The sequence below is a fragment of the Mus caroli genome, chromosome 2 (assembly GCF_900094665.2).
Source record: "Mus caroli chromosome 2, CAROLI_EIJ_v1.1, whole genome shotgun sequence".
Classification (NCBI taxonomy): domain Eukaryota; kingdom Metazoa; phylum Chordata; class Mammalia; order Rodentia; family Muridae; genus Mus; species Mus caroli.
In genome coordinates this window covers 158,913,671-158,934,610 of record NC_034571.1, presented here as the reverse complement: position 1 = coordinate 158,934,610, position 20,940 = coordinate 158,913,671, and the positions used below count along the sequence as shown (strand labels likewise).

Below are 20,940 nucleotides of genomic sequence, written 5' to 3'. Positions count from 1 at the left end.
TTTTTTTATATGTAAGTACACTGTAGCTGTCTTCAGAAACACCAGAAGAGGGAGTCAGATCTCATTACAGATGGTTGTGAGCCACCATATGGTTGCTGGGATTTGAACTCTGGACCTTCGGAAGAGCAGTCGGGTGCTCTTACCCACTGAGTCATCTCACCAGCCCCCCTGTCAGACTTTTAAAATATACATATTTTAATTTTTTTGAGACAGGGTTTCTGTGCTGGCTTGTCTTCTGTCAACTTGACACAAGCTAGAGTTATTTGAAAGGAAGAAGGAAGGACCCTCAGTAAGATCCAGCTGTAATTACTTAGTAATTGATGACAGAGAGCCCAGACTATGGTGGGTGGTACCATCCTTGGGCTGATGGTCCTGCAATCTATAAGCAAGCAGGATGAGCAAGCCATGGGGAGTAAGCCAGTAACCAGCACCCCTCCATAGCCTCTGCATCAGCCCTTTCCTCCCGGATCTTTCCCTGTTAGAGTTCCTGTTCTGACTTCCTTTAATTATGAACAGCAATATGGAAGTGTAAGCCAAATAAACCCTTTCCTTCCCAAGCAGTCTTTTGGTCATGGGGTATCACTGCAGCAATAGAAACCCTCACTAAGTTTCTCTGTGTAGCCCTGGCTGTCCTGGTACTCACTCTGTAGACCAGGCTGGCCACAGACTTGGGGATTTGCCTGTCTTTGTCTACCAAGTACTGGGATTAAAGATTTTGCACCATAAGTAAACAAGCAGGGCTTGCTTGCTTGATCGATTTGTTTATTTGTTTGTTTGTTTATTTGATGTGTATGGGTGTTTTGCCTGCATGCAGATCTAGTTGTAGTGACCACAAAAGCCAGAAGAGGGCATTGGATCCCCTGAAACTCAAGTTTCAGATGACTGTGAGCCACCATGTTAGTGTTAGCAATCCTGAGTCCTTTGAAGAGCAGCCAGCCAGTGCTTTTAGCAGCTGAGTCATCTCTCCAGCCCAGCCTTCAGACTTTTTTGGGATTATTTTGGAGGAGGTAAGAGTTACAGCTCAGCTGGTAGAGGGCTTGCCTAGCAAACATGAAGATTTGGGTTTGACACTTACTACCGCATGACTAGGACGGGGTGGTACGCACCTGTAATCTCAGCACTTGGAAAATGGATACAGGAGGATGGAAAGTTCCAGGTCATCTTTGCCTACTGGCGAGTTCAAGGCCACCTTGGGCTGTATGAGACTTTGTCTCTAAGATGAACAACAGCTGGGGAACAGCTGAGAGATAGATCAGCAGTTAAGAGCTCTCTGGCTGCTGTTCCAGTGGACCCACCACTCTCTGTGGCTTACAACAGTCTATAACTCCAACCCCAAGGGGATCTGGCCACCTGCTCTGACACATTGTTCACATACACACACAGAGGCAAAGCACCTAGACGCATAAACAAAAATCTAAAAAAAATGTAAATCGTAAATTAACAAACAAACAAAGGAATCCAAGCAGGTAGTGAGAAGAGATGACTCGGCGCGTAAAGGCCCTTGGGTGGCAAATCTGATGACCTGAATCGGATCCCTGGAACTCAAGTTAAAGGCGGGAGGAGAGAACTGACTCCACAAAGTTGTCTTCTGGCCTCTACCTGCATGCCATAAAATGGGCCACCTCCTTTCCAGTCATTCACTTGAGCACGTGTGCCTCACTACAATTAAAGAAGAAAAATGAAATTTAAAATAACAACAAGGGGCTGGTGAGATGGCTCAGTGGGTAAGAGTACACGACTGTTCTTCCGAAGGTCCTGAGTTCAAATCCCAGCAACCACATGGTGGCTCACAACCATCCGTAATGAGCTCTGACTCCCTCTTCTGGAGTGTCTAAAGACAGCTACAACTCACATATAATAAATAAATTAAAAAAAAAAGTAAAATAACAACAAAAGAGAAAGGAAAGTGTATATGCAGCTTAGACTGGCCTTGAGTGTGAAGCGGTCCTCCTGCCTCGGCTTTCCAGGCTGAGGTCTCAGGCGTGAGCCACTCTACTGATCTCTCTCTTTTCTTTCTCTGGTGGTGGAGATCAGAACCGGGGCCTTGTACACAAGCTACATGCCACCCTCCATCCACACTCCAGCCCCCCCTGCTCATATTCTCTCTTCCTTTTGAAAAACTGTTCTTGAGATAGTCTATCTCACTAGCCTGCAGTTCAGGCTGGCCTTGAACTCATGGAGATCCTCTTGTCTCAGGCTTCCTGTAGATCACAGGCATGAGCCGCCATGCCTGGCTTTCTCATGGAATTAATAGAGACTTGCTTTCCTGTTAACTGACTGTTGGTATTTTTGACTATTTGTGTGTGTGTGTGTGTGTGTGTGTGTGTTAGAAATCTTTTTTTGGGGCGGGGGGTTCGAGTCAGGGTTTCTCTGTGTAGCCCTGGCTGTCCTGGAGCTCACTCTGTAGACCAGGCTGGCCTTGAACTCAGAAATTCGCCTGCCTCTGCCTCCCGAGTGCTGGGATCAGATCTCATTACGGATGGTTGTGAGCCACCCCATGGTTGATAGGATTTGAACTCAGGACCTTCAGAAGAGCAGTCAGTGGGGCTGGTGAGATGGCTCAGTGGGTAAGAGCACCCTACTGCTCTTCCGAAGGTCTGGAGTTCAAATCCCAGCAACCACATGGTGGCTAACAACCATTCGTAACGAGATCTGACTCCCTCTTCTGGAGTGTCTGAAGACAGCTACAGTATACTTACATATAATAAATAATAAATAAATCTTTAAAAAAAAAAGAGCAGTCAGTGATCTTAACTGCTGAGCCATCTCTCTAGCCCTGAAATCTTTTTATTATTCCTATCTCTTTACAAAGCTTGCCATTAATCTTTCTTATTTTTATGATCACTGTGATGACGTTTTTGGTTGTTTTTTTTTTTTTTCAAGACAGGGTTTCTCTGTGTAGCCCTGCCTGTCCTGAAACTCACTCTGTAGATCAGGCTGGCCTCAAACTCAGAAATCTGCCTGCTTCTGCCTTCCAAGTGCTGGGATTAAAGGCTTGTGCCACCACCGCCTGGCTAATCTAGACTTTTTTGATCTGGGAAATGCTATGCCTTTAATCTAGATCGAGAAAGAGAGAGCAAGAGATTGAGAGATTCATTTTATAAGTTCTGTTACTTGAGAATCCTGACTAATATAATTACATCTACTTTTTTTAAAGATTTATTTATTATTGTATCTAAGTACACTGTAGCGGTCTTCAACCACACCAGAAGAGGGCATCAGATCCCATTACGAATGGTTGTGAGCCACCATGTGGTTGCAGGGATTTGAACTCCGGACCTTCGGAAGAGGAGTCAGTGCTCTTACCTGCTAAGTCATCTCTCCAGCCCAATTACATCTATTTTTATTTATTCACTTTGAACAATTTATTTCTTTATTTACTTTATGTATGTGAGTTACATTGTAGCTGTCTTCAGACATACCAGAAAAGGGCATCAAACCACATTACAGATGGTTGTGAGCCACCATGTGGTTACTGGGAATTGAACTCAGGACCTCTGGAAGGGCAGTCAGTGCTCTTAACTGCTGAGCCATCTCTCCAGCCCCACATTTATTTATTTACTTATTTTATTCATTTAAGACATCAAATGTTTTGACCTTTTTCTTCAGAGGTTCTAAATTTTGTTTTATACCTTAAGAGCTCTTCTCCATTTTAGAGTTAGGCATTTCTTTTTCCTCCAAGGTTCTTCTACTACTTCTGTTTGTTCATTTTGAGACAGTCACTCAACCCTTACAACATTTATCCTTAGGACAAATTGTTCTCTTTTCAGTGGCCTTGAACTCACCAGGTGGCTGAGGATGTCTGGAGTTCCTGATCCACTTACCTGAACATCCCACATATGGGGATTACAGGAATGTGCCCCACACAGCTCCTCTGACGATTTCATACCATCCTTTTTTGTTTAAATTTTTGATCCACAGGACTGGAGAAATGGCTCATCTGTGAAGAGCACAAGTATCCTGTCACAATAACTTCTTCTTCTTCTTCTTCTTCTTCTTCTTCTTCTTCTTCTTCTTCTTCTTCTTCTTCTTCTCTTTCTTCTTCTTCTTCTTCTTCTTCTTCTTCTTCTTCTTCTTCTTCTTCTTCTTCTCCTTTTTCTCCATCATCATCATCATCTAGAGACTGGATTGATGGCATACGGTGAAGAGCACTGACAGCTTGTCAAGAGTGTTGGGGTTCACGAGTCGCCCCACAAACCACACACACACCAATCTCAGTCAGAATGGGATGGCTTATTGAATGCATACCTAATACTGATCAGTTCAGGGAGTAGCTCAGAGTTATCTGAAGCTACGACATCAAACACTTCCCAGGGCAGGCATATAAAGGGAAACACCCACAATGAGCTCATAAACAGGTGTAGGAAGTGCTAACCAGTGGTCAGCTCTGACTCAAACCATTTTAGATATAACAGTATATAACTGACCTTTAATTTGATGGATCCTACATAAAGCTTTGTGGAATTTCTTAAGACTAACAAACCTCATACAGAACATACAGAACATAACAGGATATGTGATCTGTATGACTGTACTCTGAGACGAGTTATTTTTCTGTGTCAATGACTGGCAGGCATGTCACAGCAACAATGTGAAATAGCTGGCAGGCATGGAACAAAATGTCTTCTGCTATGCTGGGGGAGGGGGCGGCCCTCAACCCAGAGGATCTGGTTTTGATTCCCAGCACCTGTGTGACTGCTCACAGCCGTAACTTCACAGCGGATCCATATTTTCTTCTGTCTGCTGGCACCAGTTAAAACGCATGCAGGCAAAACGATGCTCAAACACATACATAAAGATATATAAATAAGCCGGGCATGGTGGCACACGCCTTAATCCCAGCACTCGGGAGGCAGAGGCAGGCGGATTTCTGAGGCCAGCCTGGTCTACAAAGTGAGTTCCAGGACAGCCAGGGCTATACAGAGAAACCCTGTCTCGAAAAACAAAAAAAAAAAAATATATATATATATAAATAATAAACTACTAAAAAAGTGAATTCTTGGGATCTGGAAAGATAGCTCCGTGGTTAAGAGCACTCATTGTCCTTCTACAGGGCTTGGGGTTGATTGCCAGCACCTACAGGGGGGCTCACAACCATCTCAGGGGACCTGACACCCTATTCTTGTTATGCCCATTCAGGAAGTGTTCACGAACCTCAAAAGACCACGGAGGAGCTGAAGCTTGGGCTCCCAGCTGATTCTGATGCACAGGATGGGAGGGTGGAGCCCCAAGTCCGGTTTCAAGCAAGCATTTACAGAGGCGAGCAAACAAGCAAGGGGGGTTTCAGCTTGGCACACAGCTGATTGGGGGGGGGGGCACAATTACTGCTCTTTAAAATGACTGGCCGGCGCTGGGAGCCAAACCATAAATGTAACATCTGCCTTCCTCCTGATTGGTGGTTGTTAGGAAGTGACCTGGAAACCTGTGCTAGATGCAGGCTTGTTGGTTCACTTGAGTTCAACCTTAGGTCAGGTTCTCTAAGATGGAGCCTAAACCCAAGATGGAGTAGGTCTAGTCTCCAAGGAGACAGAGAGAGACAGAGAGAGAGAGAGAGAGAGAGAGAGAGAGAGAGAGAGAGAGAGAGAGAGAGAGAATCTTGCAGTGTTTCCTAAGAACAGTGAGGGTCCTGGGACACCATTTGATCGTCAGTGTGATTGGAGGAAAAAATGCTGGGGAGAAGCCAGGCATGGTGCTATATACCCTAAATTCCACTCAAGGAGACCAAGAGTTCCAGGTCATTTTTGACTATTTAGTGAGCTCTCCATCAGTCTGAGTTATGTGAGAACGTGTCTAAAGATAGATAAAAGAAAACACACAGGAGACCAGTAAAGCACCCGTCTGGATGTTTCTGGAATGGCATTTCCAGAGAGGATTGGTAGCTCTCTAGAATTGACCAATTCTTGGGTAGATCTAGAATATCTTCATATTATTCAGGAGGTGTTATCTGGGAGGTCCAGGGTGGGGTCTCATTAGAGGATTTAGGTCACCAGGGTGTGTTCTTGGGGGGGGGTTATCCCTGACCACTATCCGACCTGTTATACTGTATTCTGCATTGTTTCTTTTCTTTAAAATTTTTTTTTTACTTATTTTATGTGTATAGGTGTTTTCCCTGCATGTATGTCTGTGTAGTATGCACATGAGGTGCCTACAGAATCAAGAAGATAGCATCAGATCGCCCTGAAACTAGAGTTACAGATAGTGGGTGCTGGGAATTGAACCAGGGTCTGTGGAAGAGCAACCAGTGTTCTTTAACAATTATCTCTTCTCTTCTCTTCTCTTTTCTTTCTTTCTCTCTCTCTCTCTCTCCCTCTCTCTCCCTCTCTCTCTCTCTCTTTTTTTTTTTTTCAGAGACGGGGTTTCTCTGTATAGCTCTGCCTGTTCTGGAATTCTGTAAATCAGGCTGGCCTCGAACTCAGAAATCCGCCTGCCTCTGCTTCCCTCCAAGTGCTGGGATTAAAGGCATGCGCTGCCCAGCTCTTTTTTGTTTTTGTATGTGAGTTTTTTTTTGTTTTTTGGTTTTTTTTTTTTTTTGAGACAAGGGTTCATGTAGCCCAGGCTAGCCCTTAAACTCATTTTGTAGCAAAGCCTTCCTCCCCCATTAACTTTTCGTTGTTTTGTTTGTTGATTTTTCAAGATGGCGTTTCTCTGTATGTCTTCGATTGTCCCAGACCTCTGGGTAGACCAGGCTGGCCTCAAACTCAGAGACCTACTTGCCTCTGTCTCCATAGTGCAGGGATTAAAGGCTAGCCTGAGATCTTTTTATAGAAAAGTGAACAAACTCCATGGAAGAAATGGAAAAAGAACAAGAAAATACTACAAAATCAGGACAACCTGAAGATGTAATACTGTTCTGAGAACTACCCTGAACCAAGGAATCGTTCCCAGGCACACAGTAGCCTTGGGAACCCCTGGTGCTGAGAGACCAAATCTTTTAAATTCAGACTCCATTTTAGAGAACTTGACTTCAGGTACACTAAAACCTAGCATTAGTTTCCAAGTTACCCCTCAACAAAACCCGAGCCTAGCTCCAGTCTTTAGGCCAATCCCCAACAAGACCTGGGTCTCCAGGTTACACCTCCAACAAGACCAGTATCTCCAGGGTTATTACCCCAAAAGATCCACACTCCCAGGTTACAAGGCCACCCCTGCCTAATGACCACCAATGCAGAGGAAAGCAGAAATTAAGTTTATGATATGACTCCCAGCACCAGCCAATTATGTTAAAGGTCATAGTAGCTCTCCAATTAGATGCTTGCACACTCACACCCCCGTCCATCCCCATCCCCCACTCCCACCCCACTTGTTGCTTACTATAAAGTCTTGGCCCGATAGATATTCAGGGATCCTCATCACCAAAACCGTCCTGCGTGACGACAGTGGTGTTCTGAGGGGCTGAGCTAGCTCAAATAAAATAAAAAGGTTCTATTGTGATTGCATCAGATTGGCTCCTGTCTGTTTTGGGGGGATCACAAATATTTCCCTGGCAATACAGTACTTTCCAGTGAGTTTGTTTTCGTCTGTATATAGAGACTACTAGTTTTCTTCCAAGGTCCACACACTTTTTGTTTATTTATTTATTTTTGTAATTTTGTTACTAGCTCTCACATGTAGCACTGGCTGAGCCTGAAACTTGCTCTGTAGACCTGGATGGCTTTGAACTCAGAGATCTGCCCTCCTCTGCCTCTCTAGTGCTGGGATTATGGGTATGTGCTGCCATCCATGCCCAGACTGGGTTTGTTTTTATGTAAAGAATACCTTGGACATTAGTTAGGCATAGTGGTACACACCTGTAATCCGAGCTATTGAGAGACTGTGAGGCAGGAGGATCATCTAGAACAGTGGTTCTTAACCTGTGGGTCTCAGTCCCTTTGGGGCCAAACAACCCTTTCACAGGGGTGAGAAATCAGATATTTACATCATGGTGCACAACAGTAGCAAAATTACAGTTAAGAAGTAACAACACAGCCAGGTGAGGTGGCGCACGCGCACGCCTTTAATCCCAGCACTCGGGAGGCAGAGGCAAGTGGATCTCTGAGTTCGAAGCCAGCCTGGTCTACAAAGTGAGTTCCAGGACAGCCAGGGCTATACAGAGAAACCCTGTCTCAAAAAACCAAAAAAAAAAAAAAAAAAAGGAAGTAACAACACAAATAATTTTATGGTTGGGGTCACCACAGCATGAGGAACTGTGTTAAAGCATCAGTGTGTTAGGAAGGCTGAGAACCACTGCTCCAGAGGCAGAGGCCAGCTTGGGCAGCATAGCAAAACTTTGTGCAAACAAACCAAAATTAAAGAATACAATTTATGCTGGGGGGGATGGTGGCACGCGCCTTTAGTCCTAGGACTCCGGAGGCAGAGGCAGGAGGATCTCTGTGAGTTTGAAGCCAGCGTGGTATACAGAGGGAGTTCCAGGAGAGCCAGGGCTACACAGTGAAACTGGGGCGAGAGAGTTCATTATTTTAAGCTGGCCGTGTGGTGGTGGCACATACCTTTAATTCCAGCACCCAGGAGGCAGAGGTATTCTTATCTCTCCGAATTTGAGGCCAGACAGAGCTAAACAGTAAGACCCCATTTTAAACAAAATAAAACCCAAAAAACAAAAAAACCAAACAACCCCCCCCAAACCCACCAAAATTGATTCTTTTGTTTGTAAATATGCACATTTTACCCAGTGGGCATCTTCACTGCCCTAACTGCCTATGTGTTGCTTACTTAGTGGAGCTGGCTGGGAACTGGAAGGATCCGCTGGTTTCGGTTCTGGAACTCAGTGTCACTGGGTTTTACAAGAAGCAAACTAGGAAGACTTGATTCAGATAAAGGCACCCCCCAGGGTCTCTGCAAGTCAGAGGAGGGTCTTTTTAGCTACTGCAGACGTCATCATGAATTCATGCAAAGTCAGCCACAGTGCCTTGGCAAGGAGACTGGGCTGCTATTTTTATTTATTTATTTATTTATTTATTTATTCGTCCAGACAACATCAACTGGCTAGGTTTTTTTTTTTTTTTTTTTTTTTTGTCCTTTTGGGGTAGGGATGGAACCCAGAGTCTTGGGTATCTGGCTATGATGTCTACCTAGGTGCATCAACCACAGGCACCACTTAAAATAAGCCCAGAAGGGGGCTCCAGAAGGGGGCTGCAGAGATGGCTCAGCGGTTAAGAGCACTGACTGCTCTTCCAAAGGTCCTGAGCCACCACATGGTGGCTCACAACCATCCATAATGAGATCTGACGCCCTCTTCTGATGTGTCTGAAGACAGCTACAATGTACTTACATATAATAATAAATAAATCTATAAAAAAAAAATAAGCCCAGAGGATGCCAGCGACTCAGCTCCCACAACCTCCGGTAAGGACCCTATCTAATTGTAAAGACCTGTCTCCCTCCCTCCCACCCCCCTACATAAAAGAGAGAGATAGGTGGCTAACAGTTAAGAACACTTACCACTCTTGAAGAGGACCTATCTCACAACTGCCTGAAACTCCTACACCAGGCAGGCAGTGCCAGCACTGGACTCCGTGGATGCCTGAACTCAAAACACCAAGGCAAGAAAACCCAAGCTACAGGACTAGTGAAGATGGAGCTGAGCGGTAGAAGTTTGCTTCAATCCCCAGGACTACACTAAACAAGCCCACACCAGCCTCTTGTCCACAGAACCACACTCAGTTTAGATCTGCAGGAAAGGAACCAGACAGCGCTTGTGCTTGTCTGTTTTCGGCTCAGACTTCATTTACTCTGACTTCCCCAGTAAACTCCATGAGGACAGGGACTTGTGCATTCTCACTGTATTCTCAGCTTTTGGTCTTGCACGCAGCAGCAGGTTAACAAAAGTTAGCGTAGGGAAAAAGGGGTGACTGTAGGAAGGGAACAGAAAGCCGAGAAAAGAAAGGAAGTGAGGCCTGCATCCCCTGCCGAGACCGAGCTCCTGGGAAACTACAACTCCCAGCGTGCCTCGGACCCAGCGCAGCCCTGCCCGGCCCTTGTGGGCCTTGCGTGCCTAGAGAGCGCATGCGGGACGCGGCGCCCGCTGGGATTTGTGGTTCCTGCCGCGGTGTGTGGGGGGTGGGGCCGGCATGGAGGCGGGCGGGGGCCGGGGGCGGGCGCGGCCCCTCCCCCGTCACTTCCTGCCAGGCTGCGGGCCTGGAGCCGCTCTTCAGCGTTTGCGCTGGCTGTCGTCGCGTCTGTGTGCGCTCCCTCTTCTTCTGAGCCCCGGCCCGGCGGCACCCGCCTTCGCCGCCGCCACTCCGCCTCTTCCCTCTCCCGGTCGGTCCCTTTTTCCTCGCCGCCTTCTCTTGCTTCTTTACCTCCTCGCCGCCGCCCAAGACCGCCGGCCCCGGGACGAGCTCTGGGGAAGCAGCCAGGTAAGGCGGCCGGCCCGTGCCGGGCCGGGCCGGGTCGGAGCGGGTCGCGGAAGGACCCACGCAGGCACGGCGTCAGCGGGAGGTGGGCGGCGGGTGGGCTAGGCCTCGCGGGCGCGCGAGCCGCGGCCCAGGCCCGTCTCCGCCCGCGGGGCCTTCCCGGAGGAGGCGGGCCCTCCGCGCCGCTCGTGGGCCCTGTGCCGGAGTTAACGCGGGGGGCGCGGGCGGGCAGGGGCTGCGTCGGTCCGGAGGCCCCCCCAGGTTTCGGTGCTGTGCACAGTGTCGCGGCCAGTGCCGAGCCGCGGGATGAGGTGCCAATTCCCGGCTCGGCCCCCTTCGTCAGTCACTTCATATTCTTTGTGTCTCTGTTGTGAGGGGGAGAAGGAGGGGAAATAGTATTAATCCTGTCCCAACCCGGTCCCTGCCTCTTCAGGCTGTGAAGTTGTGCAGTGAAATGGGGCGTGTAAAGCGCTTATCAGTGTGCCAGACCCACGTCGTGTCCCAATAAGCCGTTTGCATAATTTATTAAGATGATATGAAGGTATAATTTAGGGTGCAGACGGAACAGAAGTCGACCTTCCTTTCCACTAGGGTTTTCTCCGAGGCAGAAGAATCCCGCGTGCCCACTGGCAGTGCCTGGGCATTGTGCTCGCTTGGCACCAGAGAGGGGCGGGCGCTTAATGGGGACACTGTAGCAGACAGGGTATGGATGTAAAGCCATCAACATGTCTGTGAAACCAGCTGTCGGGACTTCACCGGCTCGCCTAGGCTCCGCAGCCTGTCCCATGTCTCCCTGCCACCATCCAGAACCTTATTGCCATTCCTTTTTATGCGAAAGTTGCTGGCATAAGCTTCCCTTGTGTTTAGCAGACCTTTTTGGAGCCTTCTTGTGTGTCAAGGCTCTGGAGGTGGAGTATGCAAAGATGCGAAAACCGTGGTTTCCTGGTTCGCATCTGTAGCTCTTAACTTTCTTTAGCTGAGACCCTCCTAGTTTTCAGTTTCCCTTAAACTCTGGCCGCACCTCCCTCCTTATGAGTGAAGCTTTATTTTGTTCCGTTTTGCGTTTTGCCCATTGTATTGTATACCTTTTTTAAGGTCACTGTTTTCAACTGCTTGTAGTTGTAATAATTCTGTTTGTTTGTTTGCTTGCTTGAGACGTGGTTTCTCGGCACAGTCCTGGCTGTCCTGGAACTTGTGCTGTAGACCAGGCTGAGTAGCGGTAATTCTTGAGAATTGGAAGTGTTGGAAGAGATTTAAACTGGGACTTTGATCTTTCAGGGATTTGTGCTTACCAAATGTAAATTACATCACTACTTGTTGAAGTAAAAACTAAAAATACATTTGGGGAGTGTGGAGGAAGAAGTCTTGAGCATTCTAGTGAACTTTTAGGAGACTGTCTTTATTCTGACTCAGCCTTGATTTTCTTTAGTAAGATTAAGTACCTTTTTTTTTAAATTTATTTTTATTTTTTTATTTTTTGGTTTTTCCAGACAGGGTTTCTCTGTATAGCCCTGGCTATCCTGGAACTCACTCTGTAGACCATGCTGGCCTTGAACTCAGAAATCCGCCTGCCTCTGCCTCCCAAGTGCTGGGATTAAATGTGCGTGCTACTGTTTTATTTTTGAGCATTATATCAGCAGCAGCTGTTGTGGAAGTCAGAGCACAACTTGTGAGATTCAGTAGGTTGCCAGGTTCCTTGCTGAAAGACTTGACATACTGAGCCATCTCAAAACCTCAATTTTTTTCTTTAAAAATCTGTGCTTAGTGTCATAGGCATCCCCCTCCTTAAAGATATGCAGCTCACACAGGAGCAGATTTACAAGAGTCACACCTCAGGTGTTTTCTGTGCTCAGTGCTCTTCTGAGTGGAGGCCGGAGGTCAGCCTCTTGTCTTCCTCGAGGGCTCTCTACCTTATTTCCTGGAACAGTCTCTAAGCATTTCAGCTTTTCCTAAGCTACCCATCTCTAAAGCCTGTCGGCAGATTTTGGGCACTCAGTTTCTTTAGTAAGTGGAAAATGTTTATATTGCACCCATCTCGATATTGCAATATTTTTGTAACAGTCAGGAAATAGTTTCTAGCATAAATGGTTGAGTGTAATGGCTTTTTTGTTTGTTTGTTTGTTTGTTTTGGATTGTTTTGTTTTTAGAGACAGGGTTTCTCTGTGTAACATAGCTCTCTGGCTGTCCGGGAACTTGCTTTGTAGACCAGGCTGTCTTTGAACGGAGATCAGCCTGCCTCTGCCTCCAGAGTGCTAGGATCAGAGGCATTCAACATTTGGCTGTTTTTCAGTTACTTGTTAATGGTTCAGGAACTGTTGATTCAATCCTTAAGGAGTAAGGCTGAAATCTGGGCTGAAAAGTGGGAGTCCCCAAAAGAGGGGTGTCCACTAACTCTCAGCTGTTTTCCTGCTGTGTGTTAATCATATGTCAACCAAGAAGCTAGATCCCAAAAGAAAGAAAAAATGAGGAAGAGCGAGCAAGTGATCTGTTCCAGTATAGTAAGAAATTTCATTTCATTAACAGTTAAACAGTCATCCTGAGGTGAGCTGGTTAACATCAAAATGACTAAGATTATGATAGATTTAGGATTTGTTTCAAAACAAGCTAGCTTAAAGGAGGGAGTTCAAGAAGAAACAAGTCCGACCTTAGCTATGAGTTAATAATTGTCAAAGCTAGGTGACCAAATACACAGTGCCCTCTATAGCATTCAACTTTAACACTTAAAAACAACCTCAGGTTCTCTATCACAGCCTTAAAGTATCACTTCGCTGGGTCTGTCATAATTTGTGATATGGCAAAGGATATGCTTGGCACTATTTGCAGATTTGCTTGTTTAGGGACTGTTCAAAGACAGACTCCCCACAGCAGACATTATGACATACAGAGAGAGATTCTAAGTTCGAGGTCTTCATCTGCTTTCTTCCCTCGGGTCTGGGAACCCCATGGAAGAGTGGGAGGAAAATTTGTAGGAATCGGAGGGACTGCAGGACTAAGCAGGCTGTAGACAGGCTTACAGAGACAGAAGCTGCAAGCATGGGGCCTGCGTGGTCTGCACTAGGTTCTTTGCAAACATGTTGTAGCTGCTAGCTTGGTGTTTTCGTGAGACTAACTGTGGGAACAGTTTTGTCTCTGATTCTTTTGCCAGCTCTTGGGACTCTTGTCCTCCTGTGGGATTGTCTTGTCCAGCTTTGTGAGGGCTTTTGTCCTATTTTATTATATCTTGTTTTGTTGTGTTTGATTGTTGCCTCTTGGAGGCCTGCTGTCTTCTGAAGGGAGGCTCTGGAGGAGACAGGAGGTGTGGAGGGAGTTAGGACTGCAGGGAAGGAAAACTGTGGTTAGGGTGAATTAAATGAAAGAAGAGTATTTTCAATAAACAAATATAAACTAACAAACCAAAACCAAAAAGATGACTCTGTCTAAAAACAAAACAAAAAGGGAAAATAAACAAAGCTTGCCTTCTAAAAAGCCCCCAGGCTGTAGTCCTAGCCATTGGAGAGGCAGCGGCCTGGCCAGCTGGGATGAGAGAGACCCTGCCTGTCTCAGAGTGAAAAGAAGAGGGCCCTGAAGCTCAGTGGTGGGCACTTGCCTAACATGTACAAGGCTGAAGGTTTAATCTCTCTACTGTAAACCCCCAATCTACTGCACCCCCCCCCCAAAAAAAAAGGGTGGTTGAATTGCTGCCTGAAGGGTGCCTGCAGTGTTTACAAACAACAGACTGTCTGAATGCTAAGAACCTTAACTGTGGACAAGATGCAACGCCACGTTAGAGACTGGTATTTCCCTTGTCTAAAAGCAAAGTCTCTTTCAGAGAGGAGATTGACCAGAATGTTGTAAATGATTGCTGCTGTTGCTCAATTTTCTCTGTAACTTTGTTATTTCTCCCCTCAGAGCTTGGTCAGTATAGTGCCAGTGTTCTGTGGTTTCAGTTGTTCCAGCCTGGGTGGTGGGAGGGGCCTCTCTCTTCACAGTAATTTAGGAGCTTGTCCTTAATCCCAGAATTTATGTCTAAGAAGGAATAAAACATTTAAGAACAGTGGTCTTTCCCCATTAGGCTTAAAGTAAAACTTTGGCGTACTTAGAATTTTTACTATACTTGTAGTCTCTTCAAAATAGATGTTCTCTTAAGGTGCATCCAGCAAGCTCATTTATATATAAATGGTTTTAAGTTTAGACATGGACCTGACTCTTGGATCCCAGAGTCCCTAGTCTGAAAACCAAACCAGAGCATCGTTCCATGGCAGATCAGACAGCAGGAACCCAGTGTGGTTACCTTTCCTGGAGGCTCTTTACCCAGACTCAAGAAAGCAGAGTATCTTCAGAGTCAGCCTGCTCAGTTCCCCAGTCTGTGGGGTTTTGAAAAACAAAACTTTCCGTTTTGTTTTGGACAATCTGTGTACAGTTGTACAGTCTGACTGCTCCTCTCACCGTCCCTCCCAGTTGGGTTGTTAAGACCTCCAGATAGACCATCTTAAGTGACACTCACTGTTGTCCCCTCCGATGACAGCTTTTGGAGCTGCTTGCACAGTGTTCTTTTAGTTTGAAGTTTTAGAGATGTCAAACTGTTGACAGGATTTTCGTGACTTGTTTCACATGGGACCTGTAATGGATGAAGTGTTGGTGGAATTTTGTTTGTTTTTAACGAAAGCAAAAAAAAACTTTCTGGGATTCCAGTGTAGCACTTATGCTGCTCTAAGATGCAGACGCTGCAAGCTAAAGGATGAACATGAGAAGACCTGTGAGTTGCTATGGTTACTTTCTCCCAACATTTTATTACAAAGTTTTAAACACATACCAAAGTTTCTGGAATGTTCGTCCTGGCCCCTTTAAATACCACCTCTTTACCATATTGTCGAGCCCACTTGCACTGGCGTGCTTGTCTGTCTCACGGTCAGTTCAGTTTTTGATGCATTTAACAGTTGCCACAGCACCACATGCTGTTCACTAAGGATGGGTAACTTAGCTGTTGTGCTTGCTGAGGTGAGCCTAGGGCCTTGCTTAAAATAGCCAAAAGCTCTACTGCTACGACATAACCAGCTGTTAAGGTTGATTTTACTTTATTTTTTTCTTTTGAGGTAGGGTCTCACTTGGTAGCTTTGGCTGTCCTGGAACTCAACATGTATACCACACTAGCCTCCAAGTCATAGTGCCTCTGCCTCCTGAGTTGCTGGCTGGGACTAAAGGTATGCACAGCCCTGACTGGCCCCAGATCTTTTTTTAAAAGTCAAAAGCTTTCTGAACTTTTACTTCCAGTTACATTTTGATTAAGAAATATCTACTTTTGAAGCAAATTGTCTATTGAACATTTGCACCAGGATAATGTTGATCAAATCCTGTGTTCGTACCTGGGTGAAGAAGAGATGGTAGGAGTAGAAGTCGTTCCAAGGGCTTGTCAGAGGGTCCAGATGACAGACAGCTGGATATCTGTCTTTTCTATAGCTTAGTGCTCTAAACTAAAAACCACACTGTGAACTATTTTCAAGGGAGTAAAAGGAAATTACTTCCAGTAGCCTAAGTTATTTTTTAATATTTTCATTCTTACACTAGTGAGAAGGTTGATTGAAAAGTGATGTTACCTTGTAAGTAGGGGCTCCATGGTATCTTTGGTATCATATGTTCCTTTGTATATTAAAATTATACATAGAAAGCAAAAATAGAAAGCATGGTGTAATATTCCCTTTTTTTTTTTTCAAGACAGGGTTTCTCTGTATAGCCCTGGCTGTCCTGGAACTCACTTTGTAGACCAGGCTGGCCTCGAACTCAGAAATCTGGCTGCCTCTGCCTCCTGAGTGCTGGGATTAAAGGCGTGCATCACCACACCCAGTTGGAAGATTCCTTTTATCCCGACACTTAGGAGGCAGAGGCAGGCAGATCTCTGAGTTCTAGGCCAGCCTAGTTATATGTATAGTGAGGGCTACAAAGACAGACTCTGTCTGGACCACCTTTCCCTCCCCCAAATAATTATTGGTAGGGTTATTTTGATTCAGAAAAGGAATCCAAAAGGTTCTGTTTATATAAGAAATGAGCCGGGTGGTGGTGGCGCACGCCTTTAATCCCAGCACTTGGGAGGCAGAGGCAGGCGGATTTCTGAGTTCGAGGCCAGCCTGGTCTACAAAGTGAGTTCCAGGACAGCCAGGGTTATCCAGAGAAACCCTGTCTCAAAAAGAAAAAGAAAAAAAAAGAAATGAAAGCTGCCTGTTATTGAACTCTTCTAGACCAAGGAGGGCACACACCTTTAAACCCAGCACTCAGGAGGTAGAGGCAGAAGGATTTCTGAGTTTGAGGCCAGACTGATGTACAGTGTATGTACAGAATCAGCATTTCTTTTTTTTCATTTAGTGCCTCAGTTCTTAACAGACAGATCTCTGTCTAATAGTAGGGGCAAGCTGAGCATTGTAGACAGCGAAGGTTTTCTCTGCAGCAATCTAAAGCAGCCTTATCTCCCAGACTACTCGAGTGTCATCCAGGTAAAGGGTTATGGCACTTCACTGGGTAGAGTTGGTAAATTGGACAATAGAGAATTGTAGGATCCAAGCTTAATCTGCCTTTACTGGGTATGTTATCCTCTGACACAGGGCCTAGGATTCCATACATTACAGCATTAGCAAATAGTATCCCATTTCTAACAGGGAGTTCTGCAACATAAAACCTTTACTTAAGTTAATTTGACTTATGGAGAGCATGGATTTTAGGCCAAGCTTAGTAATCCAAGCCTGTAATCCCAGTGCCTGGAAAGTGGAGACAGGAGGATCAGGAGTTCAAGGCCAGTTTTTCTACATAGCAAGTAGAGACTGTTCTGCACCCCATGAGACCTGTCTTCTCCCCCCTCCCCAACCAAAAAAAAGGACATGGAGAAATTAAACAAGATCTGAGGAGATCATGAGGCCAGGCCCTGAGGGAAGCAATTAATAACTTGAGCAGTATTATACTCTCAGTATCCCAGAACAGACCCCTTTCTAATTCCCTTGTGTTGGATGAGATATAGCCGGCCATTCCATTTGATTTCATGCTAACCTCCTGACCTCATCCCACCTCACATCACCTCAGTAGCAGCTCACAGCCAAAGGCAGTGGGTGTCGCCGGTCAGTCTCTTAGAACCAGCCACATGGGACACATGGCTAGAAAGAGAACTAGAGGCTTGTTCAGGCCATGAAAGATTCAAAGGAAGTAAGAGAAATTATTCAGGAAGCCATTTAACCCTGAACTACTAAATTAGCCAGGCACTTAGGGACAGGTTAGGAAGAAAGAGCAGCAGACACTGACACCAGAAGGTTTACTGGGATTGGAGATCTCCCCCTAACCCCCACTCCCCCAAAAGTTAATTGGAAAAAGAAAGTCTTTTTCAGGTTTTTTTCTTCTTTGTTGTTGTTTGTTTTTCTTTTTTCTTTTTCTTTTTCTTTTGGTTTTTCGAGACAGGGTTTCTCTGTATAGCCCTGGCTGTCCTGGAACGCACTCTGTAGACCAGGCTGGCCTGGAACTCAGAAATCCACCTGCCTCTGCCTCCCGAGTGCTGGGATTAAAGGTGTGTGCATCTCCCTTCGCCTTTTGTTTTTTTTTGTTTTATTTTGTTGTTTGAGACTTGGTCTCATTTTGTTGCCCTGGCTGTCTTAGAACTCACTCTTGAACTCAGAGATCTGCGAATGGTGGCGAATGGCTCCCACCTTAGCATTAAGGCAGGAGTATTGGTTTGAGTTTGAGGCAAGGTTGGGTTACACATGAAGGCTATCTCTCCAAAAAGAGATGGGCATGGTGGTACATGCTTGGGAAGCAGAGGCAGGTGCATCTCTGAGTCTGTGGCCAGCCTAGTCTACCTTCCTATTGAAACTGAGACTACGTCTTCAAAAAGAAGTAACCAAGCATATATTGTATTTGCTGGGCATCTCAGGCTGGCCTTGAGTCAGGGATCCTTCCCCTGCATCTCTGGAGCACTGAGATTACTCATATCCACCACCTCTGTGGTGCATGTGTGTGCCTGTGCTTGTGGATGCCAGAAGTGAACGTCTGGTAACTTTAGGCTCCATCTACCGTGCTTTTTCTTTTTTAAATATGTATGTATTCATTACTTTGAAATGCTTTATTGGAATATTTTGGATAAAATTAAGTATTTTTAAGACAAAATAAATGTAGATTGGAATTATCTATTGTGAGGATGTAGTATATGATTCTGCGTTCACAGTCAAGTGATCTCTGGCTTAGTGTCTAGGAGTATCTGAGAGCCCAGTGCAGGGGTCTGCTACAACACCCAGCTGAGCTCTACCTGGGACTTAAGTGTGCATAGTAATAATAGATTCTTACACAGAATCCATTAAAGATAAAAGTTTTTAGACTCTGCCCAGCTTCAGACAGAGCTTATGCTTCATGAAAGCAATATATAGAGCAACCAGAACAAAGTGCTCTATTTATTATTATTACTGTATATGTTCTAGATTTACTTATTTTATGTATATAAGTGTGCCTATATGTATGTCTATGCACCATGAGCATGCCTAGTATCAGTGGAGGCCAAAAAAGGACACTGGAGACCTTCAATTAAGAGTTATGGGTGGCTATAAGTGTGTATGTGAGTTCTGGAAACGCATCCAGGTCCTCTGGAAGAGCGGCCTGTGCTCTTTAACTCTGGAGCCAGCTCTCTAGCATCATCCATATTATTTCAAAATTCTTGTGTGTGTGTGTGTGTTTGTTTGTGTGTCCCTGAATGCATGTGAACTGTGTGCATGTAGAGGTCGGAGGATAACTTGTGGGAGTCAATTTTTTCCTCCATGTAGGTCTCAGAGCTTGCACTCAGGTCCTCAGGCTTGGTGGTTAATGCCTCTTAGGACAAGGGTAGCCATTTCTCTGGCCTCCAAGCCCCACCATATTTATTTGTTTGTAAACAGGTCTTTTTTAAAAAAATTATAGCCCAGCGGTGATGGCACACACCTTTAATCCCAGTACTTGGGAGGCAGAGGCAGGTGGATTTCTGAGTTTGAGGCAGCCTGGTCTAAAAAGTGAGTTCTAGGACAGCCAGGGCTACACAGAGAAACCCTGTCTCCAAAACAAAACAGAACAACAAAAAACAAAACAAAACCCAAAAAATTTATTTATTTACTGTATATAAATACACTGTAGTTGTCCTCAGACCCTCCAGGAGAGGGCATCAGATCTTATTATTGGTGGTTGTGAGCCACTATGTAGTTGTGGGATTTGAACTCATGACCTCTAGAAGAGTTGCCACTGCTCTTAACCACTGAGCCATCTCTCCAGCCCCCTTGTAGACAGGTCTTTATGTAGCCCTGGCTGTCCTAGAACTTGCTCTGTTGACCATATCTGCCTGTCCCACTGTATTTTTTGAGACAGAATCACTGTTGGGAAGCGCATGGCTAAGGCTGGCAGGCTAGCAAGCCCTAGGAACCTGCCCGTCTCTTGTCTGCTTAGTGTGCTGAGTTTTCCTTAAAAAGTGTGTGTGCATTTGTATACGTTGTGTGTGTGTACCTGTGTGTGCATATCTGCCACAGCACACATGTGGAAGTCAAAATACAACTTGTGGTAGTGATTATGAGTCCTGGGGATTAAACTGAGCGTGTCAGGCTTGACTGCAAGTGCTCTTCCCAAGGCATTCCCCTCTCCAGCCTTTCCCACAGGTTCTAAGGATTAATGTAGCTCCTTCTCACATTTGCATGACAGCCACTTTAATGACTGAGCATCTGTCTCTGTGGCCCCCAGACTGAAAAGCCTGCTAAGAACATTTTCAATTTTCAAGTTAGACTGTTCATATTTTACTGTCTGCAGATAGAGGTTGCTGTGTAAAGACAGAGAAGAAAGGAACAGGCTTGTAACGTGACCTGGGGGATTTAGTCAGGGAGCAGTAGTTTTCTACTGTCTGTGAGAGCTGCGGTAAAGGCAGACTGAAGTGATCCAAGCCTGTAGAAAACACACAAGTGCGCAGCACTTTTTTTAATTTAATATTATATCCTGTAGACCAATATGTAGAAATGCCCTTTTAGTAATTTTTCTGTGTAATTGCCTTTGTTTTTATTATATGTAGCAAAGACAGTTAGAATCAGATGGTAGGCAGCTCACAAATTTAAAAATCAGGCCATGTGATTGGGCGGTGCATGAGGCCAGTCCCTTCAGTGCCACTCTCTTGTCAGGAAGCCATTGCCATGTGCGTGTCCCTGTGAGGTTTAAGGAGCTGTATCCATGGTAGCTTCTAGGGTGTGCTGCATGATGCCATGCTGGTGTCACATTTACAGACTTCTGCCTATCGATTCTAGGTTCCCCAAGAACTGAGCAGTTCAGGAGAGCAGATGTACGCTAGTAAATTCCCGACTTTCATTGTGCAGGAGTCTCCCACCGCCCACTGCCTTAGATCCAGAGAAAACACTATTCCCAGAGAGCCCTTCTCAAGGTACATAAAGTCTGGCTTTATAATGCTTGTCTGCTTGTAACTGCTGATGCTTTCTGTTCCTCATTGACTGGTGGAAAGTGACTTTTCTTTGTAACAGTAGAGAAATCAAGATTGTTTTATGCATCTTGAATTTTCTTTTTTTGTTTATTTGTTTTGTTTTTCAAGGCAGGGTTTCTCTGTGTAGCTCTGGCTGTCCTGGAACTC

General features: G+C 45.4%; 1 protein-coding gene across 3 annotated transcripts in view; it reads left to right on the top strand.

Annotated features, from left to right (window-relative positions):
• The first annotated feature begins 10,095 nt into the window (after positions 1-10,095).
• Positions 10,096-20,940, top strand: part of Stau1 (staufen double-stranded RNA binding protein 1) — a 47,038-nt gene continuing 36,193 nt past the window's right edge. For 2 of the 3 annotated variants that reach the window (XM_021184535.1, XM_021184530.1), the window contains exon 1: positions 10,096-10,355. The gene's annotated coding sequence lies outside the window, so the exon portion shown is untranslated. Of the gene's footprint in view, positions 10,356-20,602; positions 20,737-20,940 lie in introns of those variants that run through there. The other variant, XM_029472862.1, reaches the window with a different exon arrangement.